Here is a 22004-nt window from a genome sequence, read left to right as displayed (position 1 = left end):
ATTCTCTTCACTTTAATGAGAGAAGTTAATTTTTCAAACGTCATTATATAACAATGTGTGGCTGATAATTAGTAACAACTCATTAATTGAAGCAAACTATCAGGCAAGGTATCAATTAGTGCAATATTTGTTATTTAGTAAGGTACCGAACTTGCAGGAACGTTAGCATGCCAGGTGAAATGCTTTGTGCTCCGAGTTCCGCCAAGGTCGACTTTGTCTTTCATCCTTTCGAGGTCGATAAATTAAGTACCAGTTGCATGCTGGGGTCGATTAAATCGACTGGCTCCCTCCCCCAAAATTTCGGGTCTTGTGCCTAGAGTAGAAAAGAATATTCATAGTGATTCTACAGCGGTGAGCTGGCAGAAACATTAGCAGACCGGGCGAAATGCTTAGTGGTATTTTGTCTGCCGTTACGTTCTGAGTTCAAATTCTGCCGAGGTCGACTTTGCATTTCATCCTTTTGGGGTCGATTAATTAAGTGCCAGTTACGCACTGGGGTCGATTTGCTCGACTAAAGGCGGTGCTCCAGCATGGCTGCAATCAAATGACTGAAACAAGTAAAAAAAAAAAGAGTAGAGGTTTAAAGTAATAGAGGTTTGATCCTTTCCACCCAGTCTGGAAACAGGATCAGGCTTTAAACCACCATAACTTTTTTAAAACATTTTTCTGAAAAAAATAATAAATAACTCCAGCAGTTCAGTTTGGGCAAGTGTATTATTGCACCAACGTTGGAGTCACCAGTGAACATCGAAGGACCAACACTAAGAAGGAAGAAATATTATTTACATATATTTATTTGTTTACCCGACAGGTAGATGGAGGACGAAGAAGTTGCTGTCCGCCTGTAGGGAGGGAAAGAGTAAGGAATGCACGGTGCTGACTAGAAAGGAAAAAAGGGATAAAGGTGGCTCTGCTCTGATTGGCTGTATGCAGACAAGTTCATTACTGGGGTCCGGAACTCTCGTGGGGAAAAAAATTTCGCGGGCCGGCTTGGGGCTATAGTTTAAGACAACCTCTTAACTACAAAGCCATACCTGTATCTATAAGATAATACAAATATACATACATACATACAATACGTAAGTACGTACATACATACATACATTCACATGCATACATACATAGATGCATACATACATATATACATGCATACGTACATATATCCCATACCTTCTCGCGTTAGACACCTCACTTCTAAAATCTAGTAGATTCTGAATTTCAGTCGAAACAAAAATACCATAATATTTGTATAAATTCATTAGTTTAGCCCACACTTCACAGACAGAGATGTGCTAAGTATTCTCTACTCCGTCTACTAGTCCTTTAGTTGGTCCATACTCAGTAAATCTAGTCTGACTAACGTCCAATTGTTAAAATGACGTAATTTCTAAGATCCCGCCTAGAAACAAACAGCCAGCCGACATTTTGTTTCATCAGTCTGTCTGCTAAAAACATTTACTATCCACTGGTCTACAATGGTCGCTCTATAATTGATTTTAGTGGTTTCATAATAACTGACGGAGATTTCTTTTTTTTTTTATCAATAAGATGCTTAGTGATTACATATTTGTTGTAAACAGAATTTAAATTTATCCTTTGGTCAATTCTCTTCATCAATAAAACAACAATAAGATCGTTTTTTCTTTTACTGTTGTTATGTAGAAGTCATTTGATAACATTCTCTCTTATAAATAGTAACTGGATCTCCACGTTAATTGATTCATTATTATTGTTGGCCGTGTTTCAGAGAAATTGTAGCCTTGTTTAGGACTCTTTTCTTTTTATTGCTCCACTAATGTTGCAATAACCAGCTTATTTACATCGTATCTGCCCTGTTAATTAATATTCTTAATTGTTCCACTAAAACATTAAACCAGTCTATTATTTAATTGATCAGCTACTTTCGCCTAGACATCATCTCTCGGGTCTCTGCATTTTCTTTGTTTCGAAAACAATAAAGAAATGCCATGATTTATGCAGAATAAAAGGTGTATTATTTGGAAAGTTAGATCAAATCATTTGATTTTCATTCGGAATAATAAGTGTTCAATGTACTGAATGATCTTTAGAAGGGTTCGAGCAATGCAGCCTCCTTCTCTTCCTCCTTTGATTATCAAAAGCCCGCGCTTGATTAAACAGTCATCGTTTGCCAAAGTAAATATATACATTATGGTTATATGTAAATATTATTATGAAATACATACATTATCTCCGTTTTTGTGTATAGTCAGCAAGATTCTCGACGTGAATTCGTGTGTTGAAACAAATCTTGCCTTGGGAGGTTCGTTACGCTAATAATAATATAATAACATACACGCACTGGTTGAATATCATTTCTTTGTTGTTAGTCGATTACTCTTTCACTTGTTTCAGTCATGTGACTGTGGCCATGCTGGACCACCGCCTTTATAGTCGAGCAAATCGACCCCAGGACTTATTCTTTGTAAGCCTTGTACTTATTCTATCGGTCTCCTTTGCCGAACCGCTAAGTTACGGGAACGTAAACATACCAGCATCGGTTATCAAGCGATGTTGGGGGACAAACATACACAAACATACACACACGCGCGCGCGCGCACACACACACACACACACATACATACACACACACATATATATATATACATATATGCGACGGGCTTCTTTTCAGTTTCCGTCTACCAAATCCACTCCCAAGGCTTTGGTCGCCCCGAGGCTATAGTGGAAGACACTCGCCCAAGGTGCCACGCAGTGGGACTGAACCCGGAACCATGTGGTTGGTAAGCAAGCTACTTACCACACAGCCACATCCCTACAAATCGATCGTCTGTTTAATGTGCAAGTTAATCAATCAATCGGTTGTTTGTTAAAGTCCTTCTGTTGCTTTTCGAGACCATCTCAGTGACTTATCCTCTTTCTTCAAGGTCAGGGACTCAGAGCAGACCTTATGAGTGTATGTGTGTGTGTGTGATTGTCATTCCCACAGTTCTTGACAACCGGTATTGGTTCGTTTACGTTCCCGTAACTAGCGTTTCGGCAAAAGAGACAGACAGCAGAAGACTCAGACTTTAAAAAATTGGTGCTGGAGTCAACTTGTTCACTAAACCCCTAAAGGCGGTGCTCCGGTATGACCGCAGTCGAATAAATAAAATAAATAAAGGATAAGACACACACACACAAGATAAACGATATATTTTTATAGAGAATGTGTGTGTGTGTGTGAGAGAGAGAGAGTGTGTGTGTGTGGTGAAAATGTCTGTGTGTGTATATATATATATATATATATAGAGAGAGAGAGAGGGGGAGAGAGAAAGGGAGAGGGAGAAGGTGAGAGAGAGTGTGTGTGGTGAAAATGTCTGTGTGTATGTGTATATATATATATTATATATATATTATATATATATGAGAGAGAGAGAGAGAGAGAGAGAGAGGGGGGGAGAAAGTTTACTTCGAAAAAAGCGAAAAATGAAAGGGACAGCCAGATTTTGAAATTTCAAGATTAAGTAAAAATTTTCAAATTTGGTATATTGGTGTACTTTTTCACGCTGAATACGAGTTTAGGATTCATTTATTCCATCTATTTCGCGTATTGTATTACGAAGGGACGACCTTTTCTTTGAGACGCAGATTTCGAAAATCAAATCCGTTTTTCTCGAGAATGCACCATTTCAGAGATTTCCGGTGCTAAACACACATACATAACCACATACATTCGCATTTATGTACATATATGTATGTGTGTAGACACACATACACACGCGTACACACACACACACACACACACACACTAGCAAACGCACCCGTCCATTGGACGGTTTGAGTTGCTTTGGTGGTATTTTTTTCACCAAATAATTGAACTACCTAGAAGGTTTATGAATAGCACGGCGATCTATGTTTCCGATTAACTTAGGAACAAAAAATCAAATTGAAGGCTGGTTATTTTGGCGGTCGTTGCATGTTAATGATCATAGAACATATATGTTTGCAAGCGATGCAAAGTAGAGCTACTGAAGTGTTTTGGGACTAGATTACGGATAATGACTATAAATTATAGTTGTTTTATATGAAAGCGAAATTTCTTGTCAGAAACAGCCATATAAATGGTGTAAGGAAATTGAAGGAAGACGTTGAAACTTCCCCTCTGCAAATTAATTTTATTCGACAGCAAAGGGAGCTATTTCTTTTGGAGAGAAGTATGATTGGTGCGTTCAAAAATGGCAATATAATACCTACTTGATAAAGTAGTTAAAGGAATGTATTTGCTACGTGCTTACAGTGTACGACCACTCTGAAATTGACTTCAGGTAACGGAAAATGAAGATATGAAGAGTTTGACTTCACTTCACGAATACTGCTTTGAATCTTTAACAGTTCGCAGTGAAAAGATGTCGTGTCCGAAATATCATAATGGATGGGTAAATAAGCATCCTTAAAGCGAAGCAACGCATTGGCAGGTAAACAAAGGTATCAACAAATAGAAGAGAGGGAAGGGAACGTCACCTTTCGAGTAACTCAGAATAGGTAAAGGTAAGCTTGCTAAAGTTTAATGCAGTTTAAATATGGAGATTAAGAGTGTTTGGTATTGGATGTTCATCGCGTACGGCGTTCCTGGTCAATTTAATCACCGTCGCAGTTGGACAGTCGAAATATATAAGTAGACTTTTATAATATTCTCCAACCAAGTAATAATACACAATTACAGCATATAAATAAATAATACATCAAAAAATGTGAAACAATAAAAAAAATATACAACCATATAGATTAAAAAAGTATGGAAGACTCTACATACTAAAAATATGTATATACAACTAATTAGAGAAAAACCCGTGTAAACCACCATTTTTCCCGGTTTGTCCATTTATGCAGGAACTCTGGGCAAAATGTTATAGAGCATTATTGGGACATAAGTAATGTGTGTGTAAAGTTTGGTGAAAATCGGTTGAAAATTGTGGAAAATGTATGCGTAATCAATATAACACATACATACTGCGATTTATATATATTTCTTTACTACCCACAAGGGGCTAAACATAGAAGGGACAACATGGACAGACTAGGTATTAAGTCGATTACATCGATCCCAGTGCGTAACTGGTACTTAATTATCGACAAACATGAAGGATGAAAGGCAAGTCGACCTCGGCGGAATTTGAACTCACAACGTAGTAACGGCAGACGAATCCGCTAAGCATTTCGCCCGGCGTGCTAACGTTTCTGCCAGCTCGCCGCCTTTATATATATATTTATATATACTAGACTAGATGTACACAAAAGAGATACAGAATGGAGTAGATAAGATCCAGGTTACATTTGTTTCATAGCGGGCGAAACCTTGCGGCAATGTAAACTTTAATTTTTTCAAGATATCTACGGCCTGTAGAGTAGCCTGCGGTATACACCTCGCCTGGATATTCATCACTTCTGAGGTTCCACTCGGTATGAAACATATGTAGCCCGGATCTTATCTACTTCATTCCGTAACTCTTGTATTGTTATTCGCACATCCGGCAACCCTGGTCGCCTAACGTGAAATGTAAAAAGAACTTTTTTCACTTTATCGTAATTCGATACGAAAAACATCCACAACCTTCCATCTCAATAAACCACTAATGTACCTGAAAGTTGTTTTTTTTAATATTTACTACGGTTGCTTGAAGCTAACAAGCTAACTTTCTTCCCCCACACCGATCCCTGCATCTTAGATTTATATATATATATATACTAAGCAGTACGCCCGGCGTTGCTCGGGTTTGTAAGGGAAATAACTATATAAGCATTTTAGAGAGTTATTTCCCTTATATAACCCGAGCAAAAATCATTAAAAATGCGGAAAAATGATGGTAAATTTTTTTTTTAATCGTAGACTCATCGTAGATGCGCGCTAATACACAGGAGGGCTCAATATGAATCATGACTATAAGATACCCGCTTTTGGTTAAACTGCACCGCAAAATGTGGGAGTAGTTAGGAATCTAAATCGGAGGAGACAGAGTCTCACACAACTTCAATTTTATATATAAAGAAGATATATATATATATATATATAATCAATAATAATAAAGGGTAAAATTAATTAATTAATTAATAATTAATAATTTTACCAAGTAGTTCGGTATGTTAAAAGAACCATTATCGGTAAACTTAAACAAATTTTTTTATAATTATAAGTATAATTAGGGTTCAGCAAAAAATTTGCGTCACCACATACCGAAATTTAGAAATAGCAGTTAAAACTAGCTATTTCTCCCTTTGCCTGCGTGGGTTGTTGAGTATTGTTGTCCGGGAGATTTTCTTATGGTAGGGAAATAGTTAGTGAAGCAAATTTTTTTTGCTGAACCCTAATTATAATTATACTCATAATTATAAAAATTTATACATATATATAAATTACAACTTACCTTACAACTTCACTTTGTTATATGTATATAATTATATATATATATATAATATATTATATATATATATATATTCTCTTTTACTTGTTTCAGTCATTTGACTGCGGCCATGCTGGAGCACCGCCTTTAGTCGAGCAAATCGACCCCGGGACTTATTATTCTTTGTAAGCTCAGGACTTATTCTATCGGTTCTCTGTTTGCCGAACCGCTAAGTGACGGGGACGTAAACACACCAGCATCGGTTGTCAAGCAATGCTAGGGAGACACACAAACACATACACACACACATATATATACATACATATATACGACAGGCTTCTTTCAGTTTCTGTCTACCAAATCCACTCACAAGGCATTGGTCGGCCCCGGGGCTATAGCAGAAGACACTTGCCCAAGATGCCACGCAGTGGGACTGAACCCGGAACCATGTGGCTGGTTAGCAAGCTACTTACCACACAGCCACTCCTACGCCGATTACATATGTATAATCTGTATTTTATTTATTCTGTGTAGCAATAAGTTAATGGCATCGTCAGCTACAAGTTTCCAACTGGTTCACTTGTTACTCGTTAAGTTTGTTTTCACTGTAGATTATTCACTAAAACCTTATCTCCAACCTTCCCGATATGTTATCTTTTATAATAACTTTCCTGAACTCCCAACTTTCTCCTTTATTATTTTTTTTCATATATATTTAACATGCAAATCTGACGTAAATAATAACGGGGTTTATACGATGTAAGATTCAGCCGTAGCGTCAAGTTAATTATATTTAAAACCCGCCTTATCTCTTTCTCGCCATGTAATTTAACATATTTAAATGGCTCTCGTTTGGTTAACATCTCCAATACAATTATTGATCGAGAATATCTTTGCTCTTTGATGATCGAAGTTCTACATTGAACACACATCTTGGCCTTGTTTATCTTGTCTGTAGAAAGTTTGATAGACGCAGACAAATGTCTGTGTGGTTAATAATCTCTTTTCGTACCCACGTGGAGTGTGGCACCTTGGACAAGTGTCTTCTATTATATCTACGCCCCGTTCAATGTCTTCTGAGCATCGGTTGTCATATTTTATTGCTTTCCATGCATCTCTGTCCCTTTTGTGCATGATATTGCCTGTTCCTGGATTGCAAACGCATGTCCTTCAAAGTGGGAAGTAGTAATCCGGTTGTTGGTCCATGATAGACTGCTTTTATGATCAATGGTACTATCATCTCTGAGCTTTCTACTAGCATGTCCCTGCATGGTCTTCTGCTCATATAGGCTCATCCTTTCATCGGATGATAAGTTGCGGTAGAGTCGTGCGACTTCTTTGGGCTTGTATTCTAGGTTATCAGACAAGGAATGCTGCTCAAAGGGCGGAAGAACTCGTGAATAGTCAACGACCATCCAACAAATATGTGTAAATATGTAAATATCGTTTTTTATATATTCTTATATGTATACATATATATTTTCTTATATATATATTTTTATATGTATGATAATGTATATATATACATACAAACATATATACATATACATATACATATACATATACATACATACATACATACATACATACATACATACATACATACATACATATATATATATATATATATATATATATATATAATATATATATATATATATATATATACATACCGGAGTAACACATAAATGTGAAACGAGGTGGAAAAAAGAGTACTCAAATACCAGTGGTAGAGTAATATGCTTTATTTAAAGCAGCAGAAATTCAACAAAACCTGTTACTCTGAGTTTCACGTTGCCGTTCGTCGGACAGTTTTTGCTCGACGAACGGCAACGTGAAACTCAGAGTAACAGGTTTTGTTGAATTTTCTGCTGCTTTAAATAAGCATATTACTCTACCACTGCTATTTGAGTACTCTTTTTTCCACCTCGTTTCACATTTATGTGTTTACTCCGGTATATATATATATATATATAAATTATACATTTTTATGTAGAGATTGTTAACTTTAACAAGGCTCAGAAACGGGCTAGAATCAAAGTGCTCTAATTGAGCTAAGTTCCATTTTATAATTTCAATGGAGGCAATACCAGCGGAAAACTAGAGGAACATGACACATTATCCAATATCCAATAGATTATTCAATATATATGTGTACTTTCATTGGACCTCAATAAATCAATATAAAGTTCTAGATAATACAGTATCAAAATATACAAATATATAAACATATAAATATTTAATATTTAAAAATACGCAAATATTTTAAAATATTTTAAAATACTTAAAAATACGTTGGCATTATAAATATATAAATACATAAATAGATATACAAATAGATATAAAAATAGATATAAAACGTCGATATGATATAAGATAAAACTCGTAGGTATTTAGAAATATTCAAAATGCTAATATATATAAATACACAAGCAAAATATAAAACATCAACATAATATAAGACATATTGAATTAATAATTCACACGATAGGATACAAGTTAGAACACGAAGTCTAGTGGAAAATTTGAGAATTTTGTTGTATAATTATACAACATAAACAGGACATAATAATACACGAAGATAATGTATCTTCGCGTATTAGTATGTCATGTTAATGTGTATACTTCTGGACGCGCATGCGTCTGAGTACATGCGTGTAAGTGCATGCTCGCGTGCATGTGATTGCCTCCAGTGCCAAAACGTACTATCGCCAAAACAAGCCAAATGTCCAGTCAGCCATGCTGAGGATTTGACATATTCAGTCAGCCATGCCAAATCGTCAGCGTGCAAGCGGCTGCGCCCAACCGTCTCATTGCGTTCGTTAGCCCAGTACCCCGTCGACCCTCTTTGAGGACAAATCGAACGGCCAGCATCGCTAGTCTTCAATCTAATGTACTGGTACCATTGAAATCTCGGTTCCCAGTGACTACTGAAATGAATCATAGAACCCAGGATTGGAAGCCATTGATCTCATGGTTATTTATATCTATTATATTATTTTGACTATCTTCCAGTTTGGAGCTAATTGAGTTGTGTATCGGATTGATTATAATTAATAACCTGGCTATGGTTGGTGGAGGGTGGAACAGCGGCAGTTGCGTATATGTATATACATATATATACTTATAATACATATACATATAATATATATATATATATATATATATATATTATATATATATATACACATATATAATATTACATTATATATGTATATATATATATAAAATATAAATATCTATAAATGTTTAAATATTGGCGTATAATAACCATATCTATCGTAATTAATTAAAAGATAATATATATATATATATATGCATTATATGCATATATATGTGTGTATGTATATATATATATATATATAATATATATTATATATATATATATATATATATATGTATATATGTTGTCCGTGTGTGTCTGTGTTTTATATTTTATGTGTATAGACATATACACACATACAAACACGTAGATATAGACAGATAGACACACACGCGCGCATGCGCACAATAATCATTCGGATTGATACATTAATTTATAAGTTATAAAAAGAATTGGTTGTGTTCTTTAATTACATTCATACCTATCCGCCTGACTGCCTACTTACATACATACATACATACATACATACATACATACATGGTGGCTGCCCCCTCGTTATCGAGTATGGCCATTGCGCGAAGCTTAATCAATGTTGTTATCGTGCAATGCCTGTGCAAGAGATTTTTTGTTAAAGTGAGGATGGCTGTGCACTGAGTCAATCCCACTCACTAAGCAACAGCAGTCATAATCCGAAAAGAAAACAAGTCAACATCGTCGGTAACCACTGAGCCGCAGGTTTATGTCGGAGTTATCCCAGTTACCTGAGTTACCTTCTCCTAGAAGGATGCCCTAACAAAGGCTAGGAGTCCTTCACTCCCAATGGTTTAACCGCGCGATCGGGTATTCAGTCCGATTATTTCTATGTCCCCGCGCATTATACAGCCTTAAGACATTTATTGGATGGCCGTTGACTCTCAAGAGTTCCTCTGCCCTTTGACGGGTTTTGTTTTTCATCCTGCAGGGTATCCAATAAACACCCTCCTCACCAAGCAAGCTTGGTGGGGTTGCCGGTTTAGTCGCCGACGGCCCGACCATGCAACAGGTTGTACTGAGTTACATGTTACCAGTAGCACCCGAAAGTGACCTGACATATACATACATACATACATACCATACTCAAAATAAGCAACAAGGATATCCAAGGTAGTGTAGTACAATCATTTCATGCTACTTCATTTTATTAAACACTGCAAGTATTACATCACTTTTAAAATGTCGAGCAATCTTCAGTTCTATTCTATATGCGGCTGAAGATTGCTCGACATTTTAAAAGTGATGTAATACTTGCAGTGTTTAATAAAATGAAGTAGCATGAAACGATTGTACTACACTACCTTGGATATCCTTGTTGCTTATTTTGATTATAATCACCCTATGTGGTGGTGTTGGTGGTAGTAAATATATCTGGTACTGTTGATATAAAACACTCGTAAGCGAACTGCTGTTAATGTGTTGCGATATAATTCTTCACAAAATGGCTGACTGTAAATGTTGCGAAGTCCCTCGTTTTGGCCCATGTTGCGACTATATTCCTACATCCATGGCAACAAACACACGATGGCCTCTTTGTTATAAAACCTCTCTCAACCATTTTTCTGGTCGGGGTGGGGTCGGGGTGGATTGGCAGAATTAATTAAGCGTTCGGACAAAATGCATCGCAATATTTTGTTGCTCCTCCTTAGGTTCTGATTTCGAATCCCGCTGTTGTCATCTTTGTCCTTATCCCTCCATGGTTAAAATAATGTCTCAGGGAGGAGCTGGGAGTTGATCTTAATTGACTGCATTCTCCCCGCTAACAATGCGACTTTGTATTGTGAAATATGTTAGAAACCATTGTAGCAAGGCTCCTGCTGAGTTTTGAACTGTTGCACTCAGGTTCCCCGGCTCAAAACCACAGCATATCATACTGCCTTAAAAGGCAAGGCTACTTATGAAAAAATGTGCCGTCATAAAAGGCATTAACGTCTACTCGAACATATCACGACTAATCAAAGCCAAGTGAGCTAAAATTTTCCCGCTAAATAGCCTGGTCGAACTTTCTAGAACAACTCCATTGTGTTATAAAAAGTTGGCGAATTGAATCCCAAACAAAGCCATCCAGTAGTCCATAGAAAGCCTTGTTTCTCTCCACCGTGAAATTGTCTCTCACCCTCTTCTATGTTTCACTACAGAATTCCTTCAGCTGTTTCTCAAAGCTATGTCAGTCAACTTAGTGATAAGTTGTTCTCAGTCTTTCTACTAAATTGCGTTTGTGTGTGTATTGTACCTTTGTGTGTGTGTGTGTGTGTGTGTGGTGTGTGTGTGTGTGTGTGTTGTGGATGCATATATATTTAATCGTATTTTCGCGCGCGCGTATTGGGCCTATATATGTGTATCCTTGTGTGTATATGTATTGCATCTTTACGTACACACACACACACGTACACATACTCACACTTATATATGTGTGTGTATTGTGCCTATATATGTGTATGAATGTGGATATTATGTCTATATATATGCGCACGCATGTGTCTACATTGTGCTTATATGAGCCAGTATACATACATACATATATATATATTATATATATATATATATATATATATATGAGTGTATTAGCTGACATTTAACATACTTCGGGCGATATTAATATCTTAAAGCGGTTCTTTAATGTTTCTCATTTCTAGAACCCCAAAATACAGATAATAAACTCTAGGGAGAGAAAGATTATATATATATCATATCGTTCAAAGTGCATATATATATATATATGTACATGCACTTTGAACGATGGCGTGGCGGGGGGTGGGGGTGCCGCTTCCTCCCATCTGTCTCCCTCATATGTGTGTGTGTGTGTGTGTGTGTACAAATGTACTAACCGCACACATATTTGTAGGATATCTAGTCAAATAACTCTAGCCTCAAGCCAAAATCTCATCTTGCTTGCTTGCAATTCAGTAAATAAATAAATTAATAAATAGATAAATAAATAATCCCAGATCACTAAATTCTTTGTAATCTGACCCCCTTTTTTTTATGAAATATAATACGAATGATGTGCGGGAGCTAAGTAGGTACGCGTGCACTGTGTGTAGGGTGTAGTGTGGGTTGTCGAGGGCTCTAAGGGTAGTTTAGTCCCTCTTAGGGTGAGAGAGAAAGAAGAGAGAGAAAGAAAGAGAGAGAAAGAAAGAGAGAGAAAGAAAGAGAGAAAGAAAGAGAGAGAGAGAGAAAGAGAGAGAGAGAGAGAAGAAAGAGAGAGAAAGAAAAGAGAGAGAGAGAAAGAGAGAGAGAGAAAGAAAGAGAGAGGAGAGAGGAGAGAGAGAGAAAGAAAGAGAGGAGAGAGAGAAAGAAGAGAGAAAGAGAGAAAGAAAGAGAGAGAGAGAGAAAAAAAAAGGAGAGAGAGAACGAAAGAGAGAGAGAAAGAAAGAAGAGAGGAGAAAGAAAGAGAATTGAGAGAGAGAAAGAAAGAGAGAGAGAGAGAAAGAAAGAAAGAGAGAAATAAAGAGAGAGAGAGAGAGAGATAAAGGGAAAGGGAGAGAAGCCGCCGGGGTGCTTGGGTGTGGGGTTGAATGTTCTGTCGGCGGTGATTGGCAGGAACAGGGGAGGGTGGTGGGTGTTTAGACAGTAAAATATGAACTGTGTAAAGTTACACCAGAATGTAGATAGACTTAGCTGATGATGTGTAGGGGGGGGGGCTTATTACATCATTTTTACTTTTCTTCTCTAGACACAAGGCCGGAAATTTTGTGGTGGGGGGATGAACTAGTCAATTACATCGACCACAGTGCTTGACTCGTACTTGTTTTATCGACCCCCGGAAGGATGAAAGGCAAAGCCGACCCCGGCGGAATTCGAACTCGGAACGTAAAGAGCTGGAAGAAATTCCGCTAAGCGTTTTCTCCGGTGTGGACAAAATGGTACCAACTCCTTTGGTATAAGGACTCTTCGGAGAATTATGGATTACCGTTGGTCGGATACTGTATCCAGAAACAGGGATGCGCTCTGTTCAGGAATACCAGCTCAGAGACTGCTTGGCCATGTTGCTCAATTTTCCAAATTAAGCCCTGCTTACCCTGTTCTCTTCACTGAAGATCCGGATGGGTCGACGGTTCGGGTTGGTCGACCACATGCCACATGGTCACGGCAGATGATTAGGTTTCTCGCGGAGATGCTGACTGATTGGGACTCTGCGTGATAGGGCGCCTGGGAGGACTCAGGGATATACTGACAACTGGTGAATGCAGCAGTGCAGCGCAACGGCGCATGCTCCCACATCTGACCTGACCTGGTAATGATTCTATCAGCTCGCCACTTTAGAAGCTTATTGCACAATAATTCTTCCCACTTTAGATGGTATAGTGGTCTGGAACGTCGGAGTCACCATTTTAGATGGTCTGTTTGCATCGTATTTGTAGAGCCATCTAAATATGACTCTGTTCAAAAGGCTGTAATATCATTTGACAGACACACGGTATAAAGAATACATAAAACAATGCTGTAATTTTAAATACTTTTAATGCCAGCCACACGTATATATATACAAGCTGAATGATAAATGGAAATGGTTTGATGCGTGGAGGCCATGATCTCCCGTGCGTTGACTCCTGTCTCCTAGCCGCCGCGCGTGTGTCGCGAGAGAGAGCCAACTAGCTTATGTCTTTACGGTCTGACGTCTTGACGAGAAAAGAGAGAAAGTTGCAACGCCTCGTGTCAGAATCTCACCGCTGCTGCGCCATCTAGCCAAGCTTGTTTAAACCCGCTGTCAAGCGGGGTAAACGCGCCTCCACCACAATAGGCACAAAGGTTAAAACTAGGTGGGAAGGATCTGGTCTATTACATCGATCCTAGTGTTCAACTGGTTTTTATTTTATCGATCTCGAAAGGATGAAAGGTAAAGTCTACCTCGGCGACAATTTGAACTCAGAACGTAAAACGGGAAGAAATATCGCCAAGCATTTTGTCTGTCGATGTAATGAGTCTGTTCGCCGCCTTTGGAGCTTATTATGTGATAATCCTTTCTACTAAAGACACAAGGCCTAATTTTGGTGGGAGGGGATAGTCGATTACATCGACCACAGTACGCAACTGGTACTTAATCTATCGGCTCCGAAAGGATGAAAGGTAAAGTCAACCTCGGCGGAATTTGAACTCAGAACGGAGCGACGGGCGAAATACCGCTAAGCATTTCGTCCAGCGTGCTAACGATTCTTATTTCTTTACTGCCCACAAGGGGCTACACACAGAGGGGACAAACAAGGACAGACAAAGGGATTAAGTCGATTACACTGACCCCAGTGCATAACTGGTACTTAATTTATCGACCCCGAAAGGATGAAAGGCAAAGTCAACCTCGGCGGAATTTGAACTCAGAACGGAGCGACGGGCGAAATACCACTAAGCATTTCGTCCAGCGTGCTAACGATTCTGCCAGCTCATCGCCTTAGCTTATGAAATAATTATGAAGAATAGTTACTATGGTTACTTCTGATAGTCGTAATGTGTATCACATACCCGCTTTAAAATATGATACTGCTCTTAAATGTTTCCAGTCTTAAAATATGAGATGTTGTTAATAACAACGGTATCAATAATTGCTTGGGGGTCGCTATTTGTAAGCCCATTGTTGTGACCCGAAACATAGATATAGTAGAATTATAACTAAGGTGGTGATCTGGTAGAATGGTTAGCGCGTCGGACAAAATGCTTTGTGGTATTTCTGTCGGTTCTTTACGGTCTGAGTTCAAATTCCCCCGAGGTCAACTTTCGAGGTTGATAAAATTAAATACCAGTCAAGTACTGGAGTTGATATAAATGTAAGCCACTAGCCCAGAAGGAATATACGAGACGCCACGACAATATAGCAAGGCTTGACCATTGGACACTTTGCAACAAGTATGGACTTGACAGAGAAAAAAAATTGGTACGGCCACAAACTCGAAGGCATCATCGAAAATGATAATGCAAAGATCCTATGGGATTTTATGATTCAGTGAGACCATGAGATTGAGAATAGGAAGCCAGACATAGACTTAATTGAGAAAGAAAGCAAACTATGCTGGATCATAGATATAGCATGCCCAGCTGACAACAAGGTATGCGATAAGGAAGGAAGAAAAGTCGAGAGATATGACAGGTTAGCTTGGGAAGTTAAGCAGCTGTGGTCGATGAAAAAGGTGGTAGTGGTACCAATAATTGTCATATCCCTGGGAACAGTGAGCAAAAATCTCGAGAAGTACGTGGAACAAATAGGGGCTGCAATAAGGGTGGAGCACTTGTAGAAAGAAAACAGCACTGCTTGGAACCGCTCGAATACTCCGGATGGTGCTCGAAAAATAAGGGATATCACTTTAGTTCACTGGTAGTGAACAGCTGACACCGTGGTACATCTCCAGCATTAGAAGCTGTACAAAGGCAATAATAATAATAATAATAATAACAACAACAACAACACAACAACAACAACAACAACGACAACGACAACGACAACGACAACAACAACAACACAACAACAACAACAATAATAATAATAATAATAATAAAAGGCTTCTGATCTTAATTGATTGGAAGTATTAACATGTACATGAAGTTATGTAAGAAAAGAAATTATTTTTTTTCTGACACAACTTCATTTGATTTTGTAAATGAACAATCTGGTGTGTTTATCTTAAATGACTTATCAATGTATACAACGAGTTTCATTGTTCTAGGTGTCGGGAAGGCACTCGGCAAGAAATCGAAGCAAAAATTGAAAGAAGAAAAGCTAATAATAATAATAATAATAATAATAATAATAATAATAATAATAATAATAATAACGATTGCTCGAACCGTTAATATTGCTGCCTACGAATAGATAAACGATGCGATGATGAGGAGGCTGAGTCGACGATTATGATCGTGTTGATGATGATGATGATGATGACGATGATGATGATGATGATGTAGATGATGATGATGATGATGATGATGATGATGATGATGTTGATGATGATGATGATGCTGATGATGATGATGATGATGGTGATGATGATGATGATGTAGATGATGATGATGATGATGGTGATGATGATGATGATGTAGATGATGATGTAGATGATGATGATGATGATGGTGATGATGATGATGTAGATGATGATGATGATGATGATGATGATGATGACGGTGACGACGACGCGCAGAGAGAAGAGAGCAGCTGCAGCTAAGTAGACATTTCTACAGACTTGCATGTAATACCAGTAGGGTGGTGATGCTGGTGGTGGGGGAGGGAGGGAGGCGACGCCGCCGCCGTAAATCGCGTCTGACACCGTTCCTTGCTTCAGTGAGACAATGGAACGGAAGCGGTGCACAATGCGAAAATAGACGGCCACGCTGGAGGCGGCGAAGATACGCACAGAAGTCGATAGTCGATGTGATTGACTGGAAGCTGGGAAGGCGGTGGGTGGGGGTCACCGGGATTGAAGACTAATGATTGACACAAAGGAAAAATGCACACACATCCATCCATAGGTACGTACATACATGCAAACATACATAGATACATACGTATATAGGTACGTACATACATACGTACATACATACATAGATGCGTACATACGTACAAATATACATACATACATACATACGTACATAGGTGCGCAAATACATACATATATACATACATAGGTACGTACATATATACATACATACATGCATACGTACATTGGTGTGTACATACATTTATATATACATACATAGGTACGTACATACATACATACATACATACATACAACATACATACATACATACATACATACATACATACATACATACATACATACATACATACATACATAGGTGCGTACAAAGACACACATACATACATAGACACACACATACATACATACATACATATATACAAACATACATACGTACATAGGTGCGTACATACATACATAGGTGCGTACATACATACATACATACAAACATACATACATACATACACACATACATACATACATGCATATGTACGTACGTACATACACACATACGGAATATATCCAGTATGAACCTAAAAAAAGCCCCCATTGTTTTTATGAAAGTGGAGAGGTGTATTAGCCGCGAAAAAGCCCCATGGAGAGCTCTTCCGTTTCAGGAACACACACACAACACACACACACACACACACACACACACACACACACACACACACACACACACGCTCGCGCGCACCCACTCACGCACCCACTCACGCACACACACATACATATATAATCTGGGTACATTATCACGTAGGACGCCAGAAATGGCTAGGTACAATAACATGGGTTCGCAGTGGGGTTAAGCAACCACGAAGGTATCATAGTATCAAAAGCTGGTAGGATACCGTAGATATAAACACATTAGTGTGTGTATATATGTATATATATGTATGTATATATGCACACATACACTCGCTACCCAGATCTTACTTTTATGTGCGATCATTCAGGTGACAATACCCTGAATATGTACACATAGATGCATATATATATATATACATATATACACACGATAAGGTATGTATGTTCTCTTCTGCTTTTAATTATTTGAAGTTTACTTGTAAGAAAGTTACTGGTTTTTAACAAAACCACAAAGCGCCAACCTCCCCAAACACAACAGAAAAAAAACGATGTGAAAAACGATAAGAAAAAAACGATGTGACATTTTAAACTTGAGAAAAGTCTTGCATAGTTTTACTGTTCCACTTACGGATTGTATTTGCAATGCGAGTGTTGGCTGATTGACTTTCTTTTCTGAAAAGCCTAGCTTATCGCGAGTGTTACTTTGGTATTTATTTACAAAATTAATTACGGAGATGTACTCGCATAGCAAGTGATTTGATCTGAAATCCAGCACTGAAACAAAAACAATTGCTTCATGGAAGGTGTGTATAAGCCATTTAAAAACACACAGAAACTGTTAGATTCACTTCAACATTTAAATTTAATTTGTGTCAAAATATTTTCATCGCTTTGAGACCATGACCTGTTCACTGACAAAATGCAACACGAAATTTTGTCAGTGAACAGGTCGCGGTCTCAAAGCGACGAAAATATTTGGGCAAATTAAATTGAAATGTTGAAGTGAATCGAACGGATTCCGTGTGTTTTTAAATGGCTTATAAACACCTTCTACGCTGCGATTGTTTACAAAACTAAATTCACCAATTGTTATTGGTGTAAACGTATATTTGTAATCTGAATTTAGAAGCTGGGCGTTTCGAATCAGTTACTCTTTTACTTGTTTCAGTCATTTGATTGTGGCCATGCTGGAGCACCGCCTTTTAGTCGAGCAAATCGACCCCAGGACTTATTGTTTGTAAGCCTAGTACTTATTCTATCGGTGTCTTTTGCCGAACCGATAAGTTACGGGGACGTATACACAGCAGCATCGGTTGTCAAGCGATGTTGGGGGGACAAACATAGACACACAAACACACACACACATATGCACACACACACAAACACACACACACACACACACACACACACACACACACACACACACACACACACACACATACAAACACACACACACATACACATATATACGACGGGCTTCTTTCAGTTTCCGTCTACCAAATCCACTCACGAGGCTTTGGTTGGCCCGAGGCTATACTAGAAGACACTTGGCCAAGGTTCCACGCAGTGGGAATGAACCCGACACAATGTGGTTCATAAGCAAGCTACTTACCACACAGCCATTCCTACGCCTAAATTGTTGTTCATCATTTTTTTCTTTCCCTTTGATTCTCAAAGAGGTCTTCTCACCAGCAGGACAACTGACCCTTATGATGGTACTTACTTTTTCTTGTCTGCCCCAAACAACGATATCCAGCCTTAACTTGATACAAGTTTCCATCGGAATATTCCACCAATATTCGTTGTCATATTCTCTGTATTCAATAACTGGGGTTTCTCTCATATTTACCCTATGTATGTATGTATGTATGTATGTATGTATGTATGTATGTATGTATGTATGTATGTATGTATGCATGCATGTATGCATGTATGTATGTATGTATGTATGTATGTATGTATGTATGTATGTATGTATGTATGTATATGTACGCTCACACGCACATGCATATATATATATATATATCTATGAGTATATCTATGTATATATGTAATATAATATTTCCTATTTCTTTAAGCCCTTTTACTAAATTTATCAAACTAAGATTATATTCACCTTGCACCACCTACGAAATATTTTATCTATATCCATAATACTTAATACTCTATTTAACTATTAATTCTAAAGGATCTGCTGGTTCGTGTGAAATTTTACTTATAAAATAGAGCCGAATGATAAGAGGCTTCGGTTAGTTTCGGGAAATATCGGAGGGATTAATGTTAAAAAATTCCCTAATGTCGATGTGTGTGTCACACCATAAAATACTTGAATAATCCATCCATTCATCTTCTCTGCCCACTATTCTAAGAGACGGGTAGAATCCTCAGGCGCCTCATTCATAGGGTCCCCTCAGAAGCAACGGTCATTACACTTTCCAGCTGGAATTCCCAAGCATGACCAGCTGAGATGATGGATGTTATCCAACCTCCCCAAACACAAAAGAAAATGCTTCAACACACGAACTCACATAAAAAATCTTGCAATCCAAATCCAAAAAGCGAAATTGAATTATTAAGTTTATTATTAATTTCTTCTGATGAAGAAGGATGCAGATGGGAACGAGTCACATCGATTTTTATTCAGAAGCAAACCGCTTTCTCCTAAAATAATAATGGCCGCGGCCTTCGGGCTAAAACATTTTTAAGGATTTAAGGATATAGAGTAAAGCTTTATTTGCCAACGTAAAGTGGCAGTCCTGATTAGGTCCAATGTTGCTGTTATTTAGCCTGTAGCGGACCCTTAGTGAAATTAATCCTCTCTCTCTGACATATATAACACAAATACGGACGTAGCAGATAACAGCTAACCTTCGGCCGCTTAGGCCCTGTTGTGTCCACTACTCTGATTGGTTGGTATTGGCGCAGTTTGTCTCTTGCTTTATTTCGAGCCACTGTGCAACCCAACCAATCGCAGCCTTCTGATAAGATCGCGTGACACAGTCTTCTAAATTCTCTGCTGGAGCCTAATAATCTCTATAAAGCTAGTCACAACAAACCATATCTCGTCTTTGGTTCTCACCACTGACCACAGAGCACAGCCAGTTCCAGCGACATTCAGGACCTCCTCCACCGTCGCCTTCATCTTAACGTCGCCATCAATCTTAACGTCGTCTCCACCACCACGCCAACATTCGCCCAGGTTTAACTTCTCACTGTTTGTGAATACTTCACCATGGTTAACAGTAGCTCAACCTGCGAGAACCTTCTGTACCAAGTAAGCCTGCACATAAGATAGATATAGATACATACATACAGACAGACAGACAGTCAGACAGATAGATAGACATAGATAGATAGATAGATAGATAGATAGATAGATAGATAGATAGATAGATAGATAGATACATACATACATACATACATACATACAGACAGACAGACAGACAGACAAACAGACAGACAGACAGTCAGATAGATAGATAGACATAGATAGATAGACACACAGATAGATAGATAAATAGATAGGTAGCTAGATAGGTAGATAGATAGACATAGATAGCCATAGATAGATAGATAGATAGATAGATAGATAGATAGATAGATAGATAGATAGATAGATAGATAGATAGACATAGATAGCCATAGATAGATAGATATTTCACAGATTGATTAACAGATAGATATAAAATAGACAGATAGACAAATATTTCACAGACAGATTAGGCGAATATTTCACACTTTTTATATCTATGATAAATAGATATAAAGAGTGAAATATTTGTTAAGAATAGTTATAAAAAAGTGTGAAATATTTGTTAAAAATAATCAGTAACCACCATGTCTTGGATACGAAGAGATAAAAAACTGCGATAAAAGTTGTCAGGCAATTAAAAATATTTATTAAAGAAAAATAAACAAATTTAATGAAAGAGACTAAAGTAAACAAACGGAAGTAAGAAATATAAACGGAAGACGAAACGTTTTGGTGGTGGTGTTGGTGTTAGTGGTGGATTTTTAGAAAGAGTTAAGGGAGTTAAGGGGAAATGAGGGGGAAAATGAATTTGATGGATTTGAATAAAGGTTTAGCGAACTTTGTAAATGGAGATGAGAGAGAGGGAGAAAGAGAGGGTGAGAGAAAGAGGTAGGGAGAGACAGAGAAATGGAATGAAAGAGAAAGAGTGGTAGATGTATTTATTTTTTTTTAATTTTATCTAGTTTCAGCTCACGAGCTGTGGCCATGCTGGGGCACCGCCATAGAAAAATAAATAAATGGATAGAAATAGATAGATAGATGGATGGATAGATAGATAGATAGATAGATGGATGGATGATAGATAGATAGATAGATAGATAGATAGATAGATAGATAGATAGATAGATAGACAGACAGACAGACAGACAGACAGACAGACAGACAGACAGATAGATAGATAGATAGACAGACAGACAGACAGACAGATAGAT

At 37.8% G+C, this 22004-nt stretch overlaps 2 long non-coding RNA genes across 2 annotated transcripts in view; one reads left to right on the top strand and one right to left on the bottom strand.

The window, feature by feature from the left end:
- LOC118762171 overlaps positions 1–22004 on the bottom strand; it is a 175152-nt gene that overhangs the window by 94810 nt on the left and 58338 nt on the right. The gene's annotated exons all lie outside the window — the stretch shown is intronic.
- Positions 4064–22004, top strand: part of LOC118762170 — a 23155-nt gene continuing 5214 nt past the window's right edge. Inside the window, exons 1-2 of the long non-coding RNA XR_004997947.1 lie at positions 4064–4371; positions 12537–12542. This is a non-coding gene — a long non-coding RNA (uncharacterized LOC118762170). The remainder of the gene's footprint in view (positions 4372–12536; positions 12543–22004) is intronic.

The sequence above is a fragment of the Octopus sinensis genome, linkage group LG2 (assembly GCF_006345805.1).
Source record: "Octopus sinensis linkage group LG2, ASM634580v1, whole genome shotgun sequence".
NCBI lineage: Eukaryota > Metazoa > Mollusca > Cephalopoda > Octopoda > Octopodidae > Octopus > Octopus sinensis.
Note: the sequence above shows the minus strand (reverse complement) of the source record. Positions and strands in the feature narration are given on the sequence as shown.